This window comes from Elephas maximus, chromosome 7 (genome assembly GCF_024166365.1).
Source record: "Elephas maximus indicus isolate mEleMax1 chromosome 7, mEleMax1 primary haplotype, whole genome shotgun sequence".
Lineage (NCBI taxonomy): Eukaryota > Metazoa > Chordata > Mammalia > Proboscidea > Elephantidae > Elephas > Elephas maximus.
The window spans coordinates 86524356-86543842 of NC_064825.1; the positions used below are offsets into that span (position 1 = coordinate 86524356).

Genomic DNA, 19487 nt, shown 5'->3' on the forward strand with positions numbered 1-19487 from the left:
CAAGTTGGTTGATTGTAGCAATTAGGTCTTCCGTGTCTCTATTGAGCTTCTTACTGAAAGCCCTATCCTTCTCCGAAAGTGGTGTGTTGAAGTCTCCTACTATAATTGTGAAAGTGTCTATCTCACTTTTCAGTTCTGTTAAAATTTGTTTTATGTATCTTGCAGCCCTGTCATTGGGTGTATAAATATTTAATACGGTTATATCATCCTGCTATATTGTCCCCTTAATCATTATATAGTGCCCTTCTTTGTCCTTTATGGTGGATTTAACTTTGTAATCTATTTTGTCAGAAATTAATATTTCTACTCCTGCTCTTTTTTGATTGTTGTTTGCTTGATATATTTTTTTCCATCCTTTGAGTTTTAGTTTGTGTCACTAAGTCTAAGGTGTGTCTCTTGTAGGCAGCATATAGACGGATCGTGTTTCTTTATCCAGTCTGAGACTCTGTCTTTTTATTGGTGCATTTAGTCCATTTACATTCAGTGTAATTATAGATATGTATGTGTTTAGTGCTGCCATTTTGATGCCTTTTTGTGTGTGTTGTTGACAATTTCATTTTTCCACTTACTTTTTTGTGCTGAGACGTTTTTCTTTGTAAACTGTGTGTTCCTCATTTTCATAGTAGTTGAATTTATGTTTGCTGAGTCATGTTTTTCTTGGTTTTTATTTTGAGTTATGGAATTTAGTCCATTTACATTCAGTGTAATTACAGATAAGTATGTGTTTAGTGCTGTCATTTTGATGCCTTTGTGTGTGTGTTGTTGACAATTTCATTTTTCCACTTACTTTTTTGTGCTGAGACGTTTTTCTTTGTAAAGTGTGTGTTCCTCATTTTCATAGTAGTTGAATTTATGCTTACTGAGTCATTATGCTTTTCTTGGTTTTTATTTTGATTTATGGAATTGTTAGACCTCTTTGTGGTTACCTTAATATTTACGCCTATTTTTCTAAGTAAAAACCTAACTTGTATCATCCTATATCGCCTTGTTTTCCTCTCCATATAGCAGTTCTATGCAACCTGTATTTAGCCCCTCTTTTTGATTATTGTGATCTTTTACAAAATGACTTCAATGATTCCCTGTTTTGAGCATTTTTTTCTTTTTAAGATTAATCTTAATTTGTTTTTGTGTTTTCCATATTTGAGTTGATATCAGGATGTTCTGTTCTGTGACCTTGTGTTGTGTTGTTATCTGATGTTATCGATTTTCTGACCAAACAATTTCCTTTAGTATTCCTTGTAGCTTTGGTTTGGTTTTTGCAAATTCTCTATGCTTGTGTTTATCTGCAAATGTTTTAATTTCGCCTTCATATTTGAGAGAGAGTTTTGCTGGATAAATGATCCTTGGCTGGCAGTTTTTCTCCTTCAGTGCTCTATAGATGTCATCCCATTGCCTTCCTGACTGCATGCTTTCTGCTCAGTAGTCTGAACTTATTCTTATTGATTCGCCTTTGTAGGAGACCTTTCTTTTATCCCTGGCTGCTTTTAAATTTTTCTCTTTATCTTTGGTTTTGGCAAGTTTGATGATAATATGTCTTGGTGATTTTCTTTTTGGATCAATCTTATATGGGGTTCGATGAGCATCTTGGATAGATATCCTTTCGTCTTTCATGATGTCAGGGAAGTTTTCTGCCAACAGATCTTCAACTATTCTCTCTGTATTTTCTGTTATCCCTCCTTGTTCTGGAACTCCAATCACATGCACGTTATTCTTCTTGATAGAGTCCCACATGATTCTTAGTGTTTCTTCATTTTTTTTAATTCTTTTATCTGATTTTTCTTCAACTATACTGGTGTCAATTGCTTTATCCACCAACTCCCCCACTCTGCATTCCAATTCCTGGAAGCTGCTTCTCTGACTTCCTACTGAGTTGTCTAATTCTGTACTTTTACTGTTAATCTTCTGGATTTCTGAATGTTGTCTCTCTATGGATTCTTGTAGCCTATTAATTTTTCCACTATGTTCTTGAAGAATCTTTTTGATTTCTTCAACTGCTTTATCAGTGTGTTCCTTGGCTTTTTCTGTAGATTGCCTTATTTCATTTTTGAGGTCATCCCTGATGTCTTGAAGCATTCTGTAAATTAGTTTTTTATATTCTGCATCTGGCAATTCCAGGATTGTGTCTTCATTTGGGAAAGATTTTGATTCTTTAATTTGGGGAGCTGTAGAAGCAATCATGGTCTGCTTCTTTATGTGGTTTGATATCAACTGCTGTCTCTGAGCCATCCATAAGATATTGTAATGATTTATTTTATATTTGCTCACCGAGTCCTATCTTGTTTTGTTTTCTTTCAATATACATAGATGGGCTACTAGATTGCGCTGTCGTGATTGTTGTAGCCTTTGAATCACTTATGTCCTCTTACCAGCTGGTTTGGGCCGTTACCAGAAATATAAGCCTAAGAGTCCATTCACTATTCCTGAGTAGAATCTGATTTTGGGTCATCAAGTGTGTGGGGTAGACTGTCACCTATTCACTTAGAGGAGTAGTGGTGATATTTGTGTGCACCAGATTCTAGTAGCAGCAGGGGGTCACATTCAAGGGAGTGCAGGATGCTGACAGGGTTCCCCCAAGTGCCAGTGAGGTAGGTGTGTCTCTATTCCGAAAGCACTTTGGTGGGTGGGTTCTACAGGTGTACCTTAAGCACCCAATGCATGTACCTCTACAGATTGGTAGATGTCACTATCCTCAGACCCCTATGGCAGAAGTTTAGGTGGTTTGGGTCGAGCTTCAGCCCTCAGTTCCCCGTTGTGGGTCAGTGAGGGCTCTGTTCAATAGGTAGAGATATCAGACCTGGGAAACTTGTCTTTCCAGTAATCTGCTAAAACAATTACAGTCAGATGCCTATCAGAATTGCCTTTGCATTATAATAGCCACCTTGTTCCCTGTAGGGATGAAAGCCCAAGACTGTGGGTCTCATATGCTTGGCTGGAGCTGGTTCTGTATTTTTAGTCCAATTTTGGGAAGTCAGGGAAGGATTCTTGGTCCCTGGGTTTTTTGTAGCTGCTTCTCTCAGGCCAGGAGAATGGGTTAGGAAAAGACAAAACAAACAAATAAACAAATAGAAAAAAACCGCAGAGCACTTCACTCTCTGGCCCAAGAAATTCCAATGTTAATGAAGCCGCCTGGGAAGGGGAGGGGAGGGATCAGACAGATAGAAGAGAGTAGCACCCAGGAATATAGACAAAGTTACTTATCTGGCTTGGTGAGGGCTGTTTTATCTGAGATTCGCGAGGGGCAGGTAGCCTGTGTGCGTTGGCTGGGTCAAGACTGCCCCCGGGGGTCAGGCCCTCGTCCTGTGCTTGTGCTGTCTCAGAAGCTGTGGTCAGTTCCTCTGCTCCTGGTCCAAAGCCCAGCGCCAAGGTTCCCCGGCTGGGACACCGCACTCCAAGCTCCAAAACCAGTTGCTGCCTCCCGGTGACTTTTCCTATCAGCCGCATCGCTGCGCTGCCTGCGTGCACTGGCTGGGCTTCCCCCGAGGTCACTTCTGGGGGCTAGGGCTGCAACCCGTGTTTGTGCCGTCTCAGGATGCCGTGCTCAGCTCCCCTGTGCCCAGTCCAAAGCCCGGAGCCAAGGTTTTCTGACTGGGACTTTGGCTCCAGGCTCCGAAAACAGTCGCTGCTTCCCCGTGGTTGCTCATTCGTTCTGTCGTTAGCCCTGTTAGTGTGCAGCCTGCTTGTGCTGGCTGAGTCTCTACGGAGGTTATCCCAGGGGGCTAGGGGTTAGGGCTGTGTCCCGTGCCTGCCCCACCTCAGCAAGTCGCTATCAGCCCCACCACTCGGCACCAGGGAACCACGAGGGCTCAAGGCTGTGGAGTGGGTCGCGGGTTCCAGAAGCAGTCGCTGGTTCAGGGCGCAGCTTTTCGCTCACCTGTCACTCGGGTCAACCCTTTAGATCTGTGTTTGATGGTCAGGGTTCGTAGATTGTCATGTATGTGATTGATTCACTTGTTTTTCCGAGTCTTTGTTGCAAGAGGGATCCGAAGTAGCGTCTACCTAGTCAGCCATCTTGGCCCCGCCTCCCTTCTATTCCTATTTTGCTGAGAGTTTTTATCATGAATGGATGTTGAAGTTTGTCAAATGCCTTTTCTGCATCAATTGATGAAATCATGTGGTTCTTTTGTTTTATTTATATGATGGATTACATTAATTGTTCTTGTAATGTTAAATCATTCCTGCATACCTGGTATGATTCCCATTTGGTCATGGTGAATTATTTTTTTTGATATGTCATTGAATTCTATTGACTAAAATTTTGTTGAGGATTTTTGCATCTAAGCTCATGAGGGATATAGGTCTGTAATTTTCTTTTTTTGTGGAGTCTTTACCTGGTTTTGGTATCAGGGATATGGTGGCTTCACAGAATGAGTTTGGGAGTATTCCGTTCTTTTCTATGCTCTGAAATACCTTTAGTAGTAGTGGTGTTAACTCTTCTCTGAAAGTTTGGTAGAACTCTGCAGTGAAGCTGTCCAGGCAAGGGCTTTTTATTGTTGGGAGTTTTTTGATTACCTTTTCAAACTCTTCTTTTGTTAGGGGTCTATTTAGTTCTTCTACCTCTGTTTGTGTTAGATTAAATAGGTAGTGTGTTTCCAGGAATTCATCCATTTCTTCTAGGTTTTCAGATTTGTTAGAGTACAATTTTTCATAGTAATCTGATATGATTCTTTTCATTTCAGTTGGGTCTGTTGTAATATTTCCCATCTCATTTCTTATTCTGGTTATTTGCTTCCTCACCTGTTTTTCTTTCGTCAGTTTGGCAAATGGTCTATCAATTTTGTTAATTTTTTCAAAGAACCAGCTTTTGGTCTTGTTAACTCTTTCAATTGTTTTTCTTTTTTCTGTTTCACTTAAATCTGCTCTAATTTTTGTTATTTGCTTTCTTCTGGTTCCTGAGAGTTTCTTTTGTTGCTCTCTTTCTATTTGTTCAAGTGGTGGGGATAATTTTTTTATTTTGGCCCTTTCTTCTTTTTGTTTGTGTGTATTTATTGATATAGATTGACCTCTGAGCACTGGTTTCGCTGTGTCCCAAAGGTTCTGATTGGAAGTGTTTTCATTGTCATTAGATTCTATGAATTTCTTTATTCCATCCTTAACGTCTTCTATGACTCAGTCATTTTTGAGCAGGGTATTGTTCAGTTTCCAGGTGTTTGATTTCTTTTCCCTGCTTTTTCTGTTATTGATTTCTACTTTTATGGCCTTATGGTCAGAGAAGATGCTTTATAATATTTCAATGTCTTGGATTCTCCTAAGGCTTGCTTTATGACCTAATATGTGGTCTATTCTAGAGAATGTTCCATGTGCACTAGAAAAGAAAGTATGCTTGGTTGCTGTTGGGTGGAGTGTTTTGTATAGGTCTATGAGGTCAAGTTGTTTGACTGTGGCATTTAGATCTCCCATGTCTTTATTGAACTTCTTTCTGGATATCCTAACCTTTACCCAAAGTGGTATGTTGAAGTCTCCTACTATAATTGTGGAGCTGTCTATCTCATTTTTCAATGCCATTAGAATTTGTTTTATGTATCTTGCAGCCCTGTCATTGGGCGCATAAATATTTAATACGGTTATATCGTCCTGGTATATTGTCCCCTTAATCATTATATAGTGCCCTTCTTTGTCCTTTATGGTGGATTTAACTTTGTAATCTATTTTGTCAGAAATTAATATTTCTACTCCTGCTCTTTTTTGATTGTTGTTTCCTTGCTATATTTTTTTCCATTCTTTGAGGTTTAGTTTGTTACTGTCTCTAAGTCTAAGGTGTGTCTCCTGTAGGCAGCATATAGACGGATTGTGTTTTTTTATCCATTCTGCCACTCTCTGTTTATTGGTACATTTAGTTCATTTACATTCAGTGTAATTATAGATAGGTGTGAGTTTAGTGCTGTCATTTTGATGTCTTTTTTTGTGTGTTGTTGACAGTTTCTTTTTCTCACTTAATTTTTTCTGTTGAGTAGTTTATATATTGTCTTTTCCTCTTATTCGTTTTTGCTGATTTTGTTTTTTGCTGAGTCTCTAATTTTTTCCTGTATTTTATTTTGATGTGTAGGATATTCAGTCTTCTTTGCGGCTACCTTAATATTTACTCCTATTTTTCTAAGTTTAACCTAACTTTTATTTCTTTTTTTTTAAATAATTTTTATTGTGCTTTAAGTGAAAGTTTACAAATCAAGTCAGCCTCTCACACAAAAACCCATATACACCTTGCTACACACTCCCAATTACTCTCCCCCTAACGAGACAGCCTGTTCTCTCCCTCCACTCTTTCTTTTCGTGTTGTTTTCACCAGCTTCTAACCCCCTCCACCCTCTCATCTCCCCTCCAGGCAGGAGATGCCAACATAGTCTCAAGTGTTCACCTGATCCAAGAAGCTCACTCCTCACCAGCATCCCTCTCTAACCCATTGTCCAGTCCAATCCACGTCTGAAGTGTTGGCTTCAGGAATAGTTCCTGTCCTGGGGCAACAGAAGGTCTGGGGGCCATGACCACCGGGGTCCTTCCAGTCTCAGTCAGACCATTAAGTCTGGTCTTATGAGAATTTGGGGTCTGCATCCCACTGCTCTTCTGCTCCCTCAGGGTTTCTCTGTTGTGCTCCCTGTCAGGGCAGTCATCGGTTGTAGCTGGTCACGATCTAGTTCTTCTGGTCTCAAGATGATGTAGTCTCTGGTTCATGTGGCCCTTTCTGTCTCTTGGGCTAGTAGTCACCTTGTGTCCTTGGTGTTTTCATTCTCCTTTGATCCGGGTGGGTTGAGACCAACTGATGCATCTTAGTTGGCTGCTTGCTAGCATTTAAGACCCCGGACGCCACTATTCAAAGTGGGATGCAGAATGTTTTGTTAATAGATTTTATTACGCCAATTGACTTAGCTAACTTTTATTTCTCTATATCGCCATGTCTTCCTCTCCATATGAGAGATCTATGACTATATTTCTTAGTCCCTGTTTATTGTTTTAATGTTGTCTTCTTTTACATAATAATATTGCCTTTTCCTGTCGTGAGTGTTTTTTTAATTTTGATTTATTTTTGTGATTTCCCTGCCTCGGTTGACATCTGATTGCTCTGTCCCGTGTTCTAGTCTTGGGTTGATACCTGATATTATTGATTTTCTAACCAAAGAACTCCCTTTAGTATTTCTTGTAGTTTTGGTTTGGTTTTTAAGAATTCCCTAAACTTCTGTTTATCTGAAAATGTCCCAATTTCACCTTCATATTTTAGAGACGGTTTTGCTGGATATATGATTCGTGGCTGGCAATTTTTTTCCTTCAATGCTTTATATAAGTCATCCCATTGCCCTTTTGCCTCCATGGTTTCTGCCGAGTAATCCGAGTTTATTCTTATTGACTGTCCTTTTTAGATGACTTTTCATTTATCCCTAGCTGCTCTTAAAATTCTCTCTTTATCTTTGGTTTTGGCAAGTTTGATTATAATATGTCTTGGTGACTTTCTTTTAGAATCTACCTTATGTGGAGTTCGATGAGCATCTTGGATAGATATCTTCTTTTCTTTCATGATATCAAGGAAGTTTTCTGCCAACAAATCTACAATTCTCTCTGTATTTTCTGTTGTCCCTCCCTGTTCTGGTACTCCAATCACTCATAGGTTATTTCTCTTGATAGAATTGCACATGATTCTTAAGGTTTCTTCATTTTTTAAAATTCTTTTATCTGATTTTTCTCCAAATATATTGGTGCCAAGTGCTTTATCTTCAATCTCACCAATTCTCCCTTCCACTTGCTCAATTCTGCTTCTCTGACTTTCTATTGAGTTGTCTAATTCTGTAATTTTATTGTTAATCTTCTGAATTTCTCATTGATGTCTCTTTATGGTTTCTTGAAGCTTACTAAATTTTTCATTATGTTTTTGAATAACCTTTTTAATTTCTTCAACTACTTTATCTGTGTGTTCCTTGGTTTGTTCTGTGTATTGCCTCATCTCCTTCCTAATTTTGTTCCTGAGGTCTCGAGGAGTTCTGTATATTCATCTTTTCAATTCTGCATCTGGTAATTCCAGAGAGGCACCTTTATCCAGAAGATCCTTTGATTCTTTGTTTTGAGAGCTTGTTGAGGCGATCATGGTCTGTTTCTTTACGTGACTTGATATTGGCTGTTGTCTCTGAGGCATCTATAAGTTATTGTATTAGTTTATTTTATGTTTGCTTACCGTATCTTAGCTTCTTGCTTTGTTTTGTTTTGATATGTTCAAATAGGTTGCTTGAGTGAGCTGGCTTGATTATTTTCACCTTTGAAGCTCTGACATCCTGTCACCAAATAGCTAGAGCTGTTATCAGGTTATCAGTCTAGGAGTCCATTCACTTTTCTTGTATGAATTCAGCTCAGGTGTCCAGGCAGCTGTGTGTGGAGCAGCCGCTCCCAGGAATGGTGCCAGAGGGATCCTGGTGATTCACGTCCGGTAACTCCTCACTGCTTCTGAACCATGTCACCCTCCCCCTGCCGCTCAGATTTTCTAAACTTGTCTTTGATATTCAGGCTCCTAGCTTGTCATAAATATAATTGTTTCACTTGTTTTTTCGTGTTTTGATGTAAGAGGAATTGCCAGAAGCTTCTGGCTATTCCACCATCTTGGGCCTGTCTCCCCTTCCATCTTCTTTTGATGCTTCCTGCATGTTTCAATTTTTTTGCCCAAAAAACCCTTCAATTTTGCACCTCAAGGCTTAAATTTTTTCTTCAGTTTTTTCAGCCTGAGAAATGCTGAGTGTGTTCTTCCCTTTTGATATTCTAACTCCAGGTCTTTATATGTTGTGTTATAATACTTTACTTGGTCTTCTTGAGCCACCCTTTTAAATCCTCTGTTCAGCTCTTTTACTTCACCATTTCTTCCATTCACTTTAGCTACTCCACATCCAAGAGCAAGTTTCAGAGTCTCTTCTGACATCCATTTTGGTCTTTTTTTTTTTTTTTTCTGTCTTTTTAATGACTTTTTGCTTCCTTCATGCATGATGTACTTATTGTCATTCCACAACTCATCTGGTCTCTGGTCATTAGTTGTCAATATGTCAAATATATTCTTGAGATGGTCTCTAAATTTTGGTGGGATATATTCAATGTTATGCTTTGGTTCTCTTGGACTTGTTTCAATTTTCTTCTGCTTTAGCTTAAAATTGCGTATGAGCTATTAATTGTCTGTTCCACAGTTGGCCCCTGGTGTTGTTCTGACTGATGATATTGAGCTTCTCCATTGTTCTTCCCACTGATGTAGTTGGTTTGATTCCTGTGAATTCCATCTGGTGAGGTCCACATGTATAGCAGCCATTTATGCTGCTGAAAAAAGGTATTTCCAATGAATAGGTCGCTTGTCTTTCAAAATGCTATCATGCAATCTCTGGTGTCATTTTTATTACCAATGCCATATTTTGCAACTACTGATCCTCCTTTGTTTCCAACTTTCACATTCTAATCACTAGTAATTATCAGTGCATCTTGATTACAGGCTTGATCAATTTCAGACTGCAGAAGTTGGTAAAAATCTTCAGTTTCTTCATTTTTGTCCTTAGTGGTTGGTGAGTAAATTTGAGTAATAGTGGTATTAACTGGTCTTCCTTGTATGCATATGGATATTATCTTATTACTGACAGTATTGTTCTTCAGGATACATCTTGAAATGTTGTTTGTGACAATGAATGCAATGCCATTCCTCTTCAATTTGTCATTCCTGTCATCGTAGACCATGTGATTGTCCGATTCAAAAGGACTATTTCCAGTTCATTTCAGCTCACTAATGCCTAGGATATCTATCCTCATGCATTTCATTTTGTTTTTAACAACTTATAATTTTTCTAGATTCATACCTCTTATGTTTCACATTTGAATTATTGATGGATGTTTGTAGCTATTTCTTCTCATTTTGAGTCATGCCACATCAGCAAATGTAGGTCCAGAATGCTTTACTTCACCTGCATCGTTTAGGTCAGCTTTACTTAGAGGAAGCAGCTCTTCCCTAGTCGTATCCTGAGTGCCTTCCAACCTGAGAGGCTCATCTTCCAGCACTACATCAGACAATGTTCTGCTGCTATTCATAAGGTTTTCACTGACCAAATTTTGTAAAAGTAGATTGCCAGGTCCTTCTTCCTAATCTGTCTTAGTCTGGAAACTTAGCTGAAACCTTTCCAAACCATGGGTAACCCTGCTGGTATTTGAAATATCAGTGGCATAACTTCCAGCATTACAGCAACACACGTCACCACAGTACGACAAACTGACAGAGAAGTGGTAGCATATGAATTAGGGATAGCCAGATGGATAGCCAAGGAACTTACTGCATTGCCACTGAAGGAAGCGTCTATAATTCCCACTTAACAGGACTGATAACCACTAGGGTCACTATGAGTCAGAATCAACTTGACAGCAGTGGGTTTGGTTTTTTAGGGACCAGTGGTGCAGTGTTTAAGAGCTACAGCTGCTAACCAAAAGTTCAGCAGTTCAAATCCACTAGCCACTCCTTGGAAACCCTATGGGGCAGTTCTACTCTGTCCTATAGGAATGCAATGAGTCAGAACTGACTTGATGACAACAACTTGGTTTTTTTGGTTTCGGGATAAGTGATTGTCATGTTAACTGTATTTTTTTTCCTTTCCAAATGTATATCCATTGTATATTGGGTATGATGGGGCAGATGCATTGGGATTTAGTTTATAGGTTACTAAGTTACCTGGATTTAAGAGGAGCGTGCAGCAATCAAACAACCTGGATTTTGAACTATATTTAAAGGGATTGTATTTAGAGTTTTCTGTCTTGGGGAGTTGGTGATTACACCCTATGTACAAGAAGAAGTTTTCACCAAAGATGTTTTGGAGTCTCAAAGTTTGTACTGTTGAAGAAATTGCTAGCTGTCTTCTAAAATATGTTCTTGTCTTTTAGAGCCCTAGAGTATCCAGCTAAAGTTCTCTATGCAGCTAGGAATAGCAACATGGCCACATGACTAATTTCTGGCCAGTAGAATGTAAGCAGATGTGGTTTATGTAACTTCTGTTAAGTGTCACTAAAGAAAGGGGGTAGGGGGTATGACTTTCACCCTTCCTTCTTCTTGATGTCTGGAATGTAATCATGGTTAAAGCTAGATCAGCTATCTGTGACCATGAGTTAACTTTGGAACTGGAAGCCACTTACAGCATAGCAACAAAGTAGAAGGACCCAAGAGCAATATACCAGCCCTCCAGACATTCATATATGCAAGACATAACCTCTTCTCTTACTATTCCCCAATGTAAGCTTTTCTTAACATCCTGCACACTGTACTTATTCACAGTCACCAGACATTTCCTCATGCTCTTCTTATAGTGTGAAAGGTTTAGGAGAAGACAATGTGGTACAGTGAAATAGACTTCTTTCTTCCATTTTCCAACAGTTTATGTGTCGATTTTTTAAACTAAGAATGAATTTTCCTATGGAAACATATATATACATTGGTTGATTTCCCTGGCTCATCTAATAAATCCTAGTAATATATGAAACGTCACTCCAATAATATTATAGTGGAAAACCATTTTATGAGAGCTGGGGCTAGTCCATCCTTTCACTTTGTAGTCACAGTGCTTAACACAGTTCCTGCCACATAGTAGGTATGCAATAAATACTTGTTAAATAAATCAATGAGGAAAACTGCATTTTAAGTTACAACCTCAGATGCCAAGAACATATTTATCCACCTCAGCAACATTGGAATCACAGAAGAAAGGGTTCCTTACAGATACTTTTAGGCAAAATTTCTATGTTAATTCTGTATATCTGAGGTGGCCAAGTATTTACTATCCAAACTGGGTCTGTCCCAGGCAAATCAAGATATATAGTTACTGATCTAAATATAAAAAGGCTCCTCTTTAAAAGAGATGGTACCGTTCTATAATTGTATATGTATCTGTATGACTCACCAAAGACTAATTTTATTGTTGCTTTTTTAAAGAAGGTACCAAAAGTCTTTGTTTTTCTCTCCATGAAAAGATGTTTTACTCTTCAAGGAAGAATGAAAGGCATTTCCTCCTCTAGCTCCAATTCCAAGGTTAAGTAGGCCTTCCTGTTTCTGAGATCCAGTGCTCTACTCCCCAGAGATAATGCATGGGCCTTTTTGCATTTTCAAATTCTACACTTAATAGGCTTTCAAGTTAAATTGCTAGAGAAAGAAAAGAAAATGAGCTCTTTGTGCCTTGGGCATTACAAAGTGACGTGACTGTCTTTAGTTGTGTATTTCCCGGGGTATAAAAAAGATTACCAAGAGTTTGTTCGGCAATAGAAAAACCCACCCCAGCAAAACTACTCTGGTGAAGTGAGATCTTGGAAGAAAATGGCTGTGGGGTGGAGAGTGTGTATTTGTGTGTGTGTGTGTGTGTGTGACAGCGAGATTGACTTGAAAGGCTAGGTACTATAAGATAAATCTGGTGAACCCACTGAAGTACACTCTATTTGAGCACAGTATTACAGGGATCCAGTTATCCTCTTTCAAAGACCATGACAGCCTAATCTGGAAGTGGAGACACAAAAACTTTCTGGAAGCATGGGCCAGCAGACTTAGTGATGGTTGGAATAGGATCAGTAGTGGTGATGTGTGTCAGCAAGAAGCTATGGCAACAGCGAAAGCAACATCACCAATAACACCAACAGACCAACTGACTAACTCCAGGGAGCTTCCTTACTTGAGAGAGGGCATCTAGAGGACTCCCCTGTTGAACTACATTAACTCTTAAGGTTCTTAATCAATGGGAGACATGAAACTCAAAGGGTACAGTGTTAGACTGCTGCTAATTTTGGATATGTTGTTACCTGCCATCGAGCCAGTTCCAATTCAAAGCGACCCTGTACGATAGTATGAAACACTGTCCGGTCCTGCACCATCCTCACAATCATTGCTATTTTTGAGCCCACTGTTGCAGCCACTATATCAGTCGACCTCATTGAAGGTATTCCTCTTTTTCGGTGACACTCTACATTACCAAGCATGATGTACTTCTCCAGGGACTGGTTCCTCCTGATAACATGTCCAAAGTATGTGAGACAAAGTCTCGCCATCCTCTCTTCTACAGAGCATTCTGGCTATACCTCTTCCAAGACAGATTTGTTCATTCCACTGGCAGTACATGGTACATTAAATATTCTTCATCAACCCCATAATTCAAAGGCATCAATTCTTCTTCAGTCTTCCTTATTTATTGCCCATTTTTTATATGCATATAATTCTTTTGCAGCAGATTTGACCAATGCAATACATCGTTTGATTTCTTGACTGGTACTTCCATAAGCATTGATTGTGGATCCAAGTAAAATGAAATCCTTTACAACTTCAATATTTTCTCCATTTATCATGATACTGTTTATTGGTCCAGTTGTGAGGCTTTTTGTTTCCTTTATGTTGAGGTGTAATCCATACTGCAGGTTGTAGTCTTTGATCTTCATCAGTAAGTGCTTCAAGTCCTCTTCACTTTCAGCAAGCAAAGTTGTGTCATCTACATATCACAGGTTATTAATGAGTCTTTCCTCAATCCTAATGCCAAGTTCTTCATATAGTCCAGCATCTTGGATTTATTTGCTTAACATACAGATTGAATAAGTATGGTGAAAGGATACAACACTGAAGCACAACTTTCTGATTTTAAACTATGCAGTATCCCCTTGTTCTGTTTGAATTACTGCCTCTTGGTCTATGTACAGGTTCCCCGTGAACACAATTAAGTGTTCTGGAATTCCCATTTTTCATAATGTTATCCATAATTTGTTAAGACCTATGTCTCAGTTATCTAGTGCTGCCATAACAGAAATAACACAAGTGGATGGCTTTAACAGAGGGAAATTTATTTACTCACAGTCTAGTAGGTTACAAGTCCAAATTCAGGGTGTCGGCTCCAGGGGAAGGCTTTCTCTCTCTGTTGGCTCTGGAGGAAAGTCCTTGTCCTCAGGGCTTTCTCTCTCTGTCAGCTCTGGAGGAAGGTCCTTGTCATCCACCTCCCCCTGTTTGAGGAGCTTCTCAGGCACAGGGACCCCATGTCCAAAGGACGTGCTCTGCTCCTGGTGCAGCTTTCTTGGTGGTTTGAGGTCCCCAACTCTCCACCTGATTCCCTTTCTTGAGAGATAAAAGGTGGTGTAGGCCACATCCCATGGAAACTCCCTTTACCTTGGATCACGGAGGTGATCTGAGTAAGGGTGGTGTTACAATCCCACGCTAATCCTCTCAACATAAAATTACAATCAGAAAATGGAGGACAACCACACGATACCAGGAATCATGGTCCAAGCAAGTTGACACATATTTCGGGTGGGAGACAATTCAATCTATGACAACCTACATAGTTCAATGACTTTGCATAGTCAATAAAACACAGGTAAACATCTTTCAGCCAAGATCCATCTAACATCAGCAATGATATCCCTTGTTCCACGTCCTCTTCTGAATCCAGCTTGAATTTCTGGCAATTTACTGTTGCAACTGTTTTTGAATTATCTTCAGCAAAATCTTACTTGCATGTGATATTAATAACATTGTTCACTAATTTCTGCAGTTCATTGGATCACTTTCTTTGGAATGGGCATAAATATGGATTTTTTCCATTAGGTTGGTCAGGTAGCTGTCTTCCAAATTTCTTGGCATAGATGAGTATTTCCAGCATTGTATCTGTTTGTTGAAACATCTCAGTTGGTATTCTCTCAATTCCTGTGTTTTTGCCAAAGCCTTCAGTGTATCTTGGATTTCTTCCTTCAGTAACATCAGTTCTTGATCATATGCTACCCCAGCATGGTTGGATGTTGGCCATTTCTTCTTGGTACAGTGACTCTGTATTCTTTCCATCTTCTTTTGATGCTTCCTGTGTCATTCAATATTTTGCCCATAGAATCCTTCAATTGTTTTTGTATATGAAAGAATAAAAGAAATATAATTTACAACCCTGTTACAGAGGAATTTACACCTATTACACATAAGAGAAAGATTACTTTTTCTGTCACTTTCTCGGTATGTGAAAGTCTGATATGACACTGAGTGTCATAACCTTTCTGAGCCTGTCTTCTCATCTGCAAAAGAAGGTTATCCTCATCGTTGTTAGGAAGATTAAATAAAATGATGAATGTGAAATCATTTGGCACAGTGATTGACACATAGTAGACAGATAATAAGCATTAGGTGAAAGTACTAGATGATGCCCAGCTACCATTACCAACCACTCTGATCAGGAACACAACAGAGGGATCCTACTAGAACAGGAGAAAAATGTGGAACAGAATGCAAATTCTTAAAAAGTTCAGACTTACTGGACCAGTTGAGACTGGAAGACTTCCTGAGACCATTGCCCTGAGACACAATTTAACCCTTGAACAGAAAGTATCCCCTTGAGGTCACCTTTTAGCAAAATAACAGATTGGCACACAAAATAACAGATATTATCCATGAGTACGATGTGCCATTAAAAAACCATTTACATGAGACCAAAAGGTCAACAATTATTTTAAAGCAAATATGAGAAGGGGACAGGGAAACTAGAGTACTGGAAACAGAACAACCGGAGCACAATCAAAGAGAATGTTGACACACTGTGAAAAATGTAACTAATGTCATTGAACAATTTATGTAGAAATTGTCAAATGGGAACCTAATTTGCTTTGTAAACATTTACCAAAAACACATTAAAATATTATTTTTCAAAAAATTAAAAGAACAAATATTAGGTGAATCTTAATCCAAATCAAATTAAGAAATATCTCTACATAGTTTTATAGTAGAAGGTGTATTTCTCTGCCCAGCACTCCCCTGGTATTTCAACTGGAGACCAAAGGGCAGTTGTTCATACTTTCCTTCCTCCTTTATGCTTCTCACAATAGGATGGCTGGTTCTTCTCAAACTTCATTAAGAACCACTGCCTGTTGAATAATTTCATAGGTTCCGAATTGGGGAACGCTTATATGTGAAAATCTAGCTGTATAAAAAAAAAAAAAAAATTTTTTTTTTTTAGCAAGGGAAAATTATATGATGAGAGTAAATCACCTTGCAGAATAAAATCCCTTGACTGTTCTAGTATATTTATTATTTAAAAAACCCACAAATAATTGTATTAATATATAATACAATTATTAGATAATAAAATCTGTACTTAACTATTAAAATGTCTCTTGAAATACAGCAATAGTTTTACTTTTCACTTAGGCATCATTACAATCCAAATTTTCAGAGAAAGAGGTAATCATTTAGTGACAGGTGTAGTTTTTTTTTTTTCCCCAAGTAAAATAGTTAACCCATTTCAGGATGCTTTTAGGTAGAACGGTTTTATAAGTGTGAAATCATTACCATTATTAAATGCAATATTTGTCTGTAATATTACTATAAAAACAATGCCATCCTCACTAAAAGTAGACTATATTTATAAGTAGCATATGCAGAATACAACAGGTTTTCAGATAACTTTCTTGCATATTACTAATTAAGTGAGAACAAATTGTTCATTAGAAATTAAAAAAATAAAAATGTGTTAATCCCAATTGGACAGACACAGAGTACTACGGTATAATGATATAGCACAGACAAAGGCGTTGACTTACGTTTGTTTACCCATGCATTGTTTATTCACCACTATACCGAAAAAACACGATTTCTCTTCACTTCGCGTTTCTTAACAAGTATATGTGAATATGCTCTTTCCTCTCAGGAACATCCCTAGATCTGCTCTTCCACCCATTCTGAAAAAGGACATTTGAGTGTAGTGGTTATGAACCTGGATTCTGGAAGCAGATTGTCTAGTTTACATCCTTGCTGCCCACTTACTAGCTGTGTCACTTTGGACGAGTCATATAACCTCTCTGTGCTTTAGTTTCTTCGTCTGTAAAACGGAGAAAATAATACTCACCTATAGTGCAATGGGTTTCTCTTATATACGGCCTTTCTGGCCTTGGGTTTATAATTCTGCCAAAAGCAATTGGTTGGGCCATAGCATTCCCTGTGATTGGTCTATTCTATGCATCTTGCAGGGGGTTGTCCATTTGCTATGCAAATTAGGTGACTCGTGGTCTACCAAGGGGAAGGGATTGGTCAGTTCATGGTCTGGCTGGGAGGGCGACACCTTGAAATTGAATATAAGGGCCAATCCCACAGAGGTTGAGTGGGACCTTACTACCATCAAGAATAGTCTGAGCAGAGCATGTCCTGGGGTCCCTGCACTGAGAACCTCCTAGACCCAGGAGAGAGTGCTGTAACACTGAAGATGGAAAGAAGCAGCAGCAAGCATAGCAGAGCCCACCAGAGAAATGCGGGTAGAGCTAAAGAGCTGTAACACTTGCCTGAGCAGGGCAGAGGCTGAGACGGGCCCGGTGGGAGAGGCCATTGGCTGGCACCACCAAAAGAAGGGTCGTCGGATGGCATGGCCAAGAGAAGGGTCACCAGCTGGCAGGGCTGAGAGAAGACCCTCCCTATGGGCACGGCCAAGAGAAGGATCTGTCTGCAGACATAGTCGAGAAGAAGCTAAGTGCTTTCTTGGTTGAAAGCTGTTCTAATTGACAAACTGTATCCTGTCTCTTGAGTTGTAACCAGTTACTTCCAAGTTGATCCTGATCACGAGTTGTAGCCTGTTACTTTCCTAATAAACCACATAATTGTTAGCACAGTCAGTGGGTTCTTTTGGCCATTGCAAGGAATTATCAAAGCCAGCAGAGAAGTAGAGAGTGCCATGGGGAGGAGGGCAGATGTCACAAACAGTGAAAAGTTGGAAAGTAGAGGTATGTCTGGTTTCCACCTCATAGGAACCAGCTTTATGCTGATTCTGATTCTCATTCCTCCTCCCGAACGTAGACAGGCCTTGATGCTAGATTACACCACCTCATAAAATTGATATGCCCATAACGTAGTAAGTACTACATGTCGCTATTGAGAGCTGAGGCTTAAAAACCAAAAACCCAGTGCCGTCTAGTCGATTCCGACTCATAGTGGCCCTATAGGACAGAGTAGAACTGCCCCATAGAGTTTCCAAGGAGCGCCTGGCAGATTCGAACTGCCAACCCTTTGGTTAGCAGCCGTAGCACTTAACCACTATGCTACCAGGGTTTCCAGCTGAGGCTTAGTGGCCTTCAAATTGGAGCACTGGCACCAATAACAGTGATATGTGGAGACTTTTCAAGAGGCATGCAAGGACAGCATTTAAGTGTGGATCACTGTCTTCCATATATATAAGCGTTCCTAAAATCCATTGGTCCAAGAAGCTGCCTGTCCCAACTATAGTTTGTCCATGCACAATCTCCGTTCTTTCATTTTACGAAAGAAAGGCATTCCTCTTATGTCCCAAAATGTAAAATCGTCTGGCCTCAAAACAAGGGATAACTCCACAATTTCTTTAATCAAAAAACAATAAATGCCCCTTTACCAGTCTATATCATTAACATATGTATTTCCAATAACTTTAGCTTTTTATGTTTAATAGGTATAAGAAATAGTAAAATATCATGCTGCTTTGAACAACTGTACAGTACTAGTAATTACAGTGAACACTCAATACTGAAGAAATTTTTAACACTTATAACCTTATGATCACAAGAAATTTTTTTAATTTAATTTTTCGTTATTGCAGAGAAGTATGATAGAATGGCCATGAGAGACATTCAAGGATAAAAGTATGTTACATTAAGATAAAACCTTATGGAAGAAACTGAATGGAAATATAAGTTCAAGGAGAAAAAACAAAGGATGTAAAATTGCTAACTGTTGAAGAAAAGCTTGTTAGTGTTTTAAAATAAATTATTGTGGATATGAAATATCATAGTATTTAGGTCTGGGGCTAGAAACGCACCAATGAACGTGGGACATTTTCTCATTTCTAAAAGCAAGGAAGCTATCAAAAACAAGTGGGGCATGTCTAAAGGACATACAAATAAATTTGATGGAAATCTCATTGGCCAAAGATAGGAACTCTGAACATAAAAAATAAATAAACGTAAAATATTAAAACGTGTCAAATATATAAAAATTCATGACTGCCTAATGATACTAAACCAAAATTTTAAAGCTTCATTATTCCATTAGTCACCTATAGAGATTGCTAGAGCACCAACTTATTATTCTGAAAAATTAAGAATTCAAAGAATCAAGTACTTTTTCTGCCTTCCTGAATGGGCTATAATTCAGAATAGCCAGAGGTGACAAGAGAGAATTCTTCTTTATAGAAAAATCACAGCTAATAAATGTAGACAGGATAAAAGAATTAAAAAAAATCACCATTTTTCAAACTGAAATGAAATAATGGATCCAGGCCAGAAAAACGAACAAATCAGTCTTAGAAGACAATAACCAGAATGTTCCTTAACAGTGAGGATGGCGAGAATTTGGCTCAGATACTTTGGACACATCATCAGGAAAGACCAATCACTAGAAAAGGAATTCATGTTTGGTAAAGTAGAGCGTCAGTGAAAACAAGGAAAACCCTCAATGAGATAGATTTACACAATAGCCTCAACAATGGACTCAAATATACCAACGATCGAGAAGATGGCACAGGACTGGGTTATGTTTTGTTCCACTGTAC

The 19487-nt window shown here is 38.8% G+C and overlaps 1 protein-coding gene across 12 annotated transcripts in view; it reads right to left on the reverse strand.

Moving 5' to 3' along the window:
• Positions 1–19487, reverse strand: part of DCDC1 (doublecortin domain containing 1) — a 608393-nt gene that overhangs the window by 564387 nt on the left and 24519 nt on the right. The window contains exon 2 of one of the 12 annotated variants that reach the window (XM_049890800.1): positions 16522–16659. The exons of the other annotated variants lie outside the window; for them this stretch is intronic. The gene's annotated coding sequence lies outside the window, so the exon portion shown is untranslated. The remainder of the gene's footprint in view (positions 1–16521; positions 16660–19487) is intronic. 12 annotated transcript variants of the gene reach the window in all.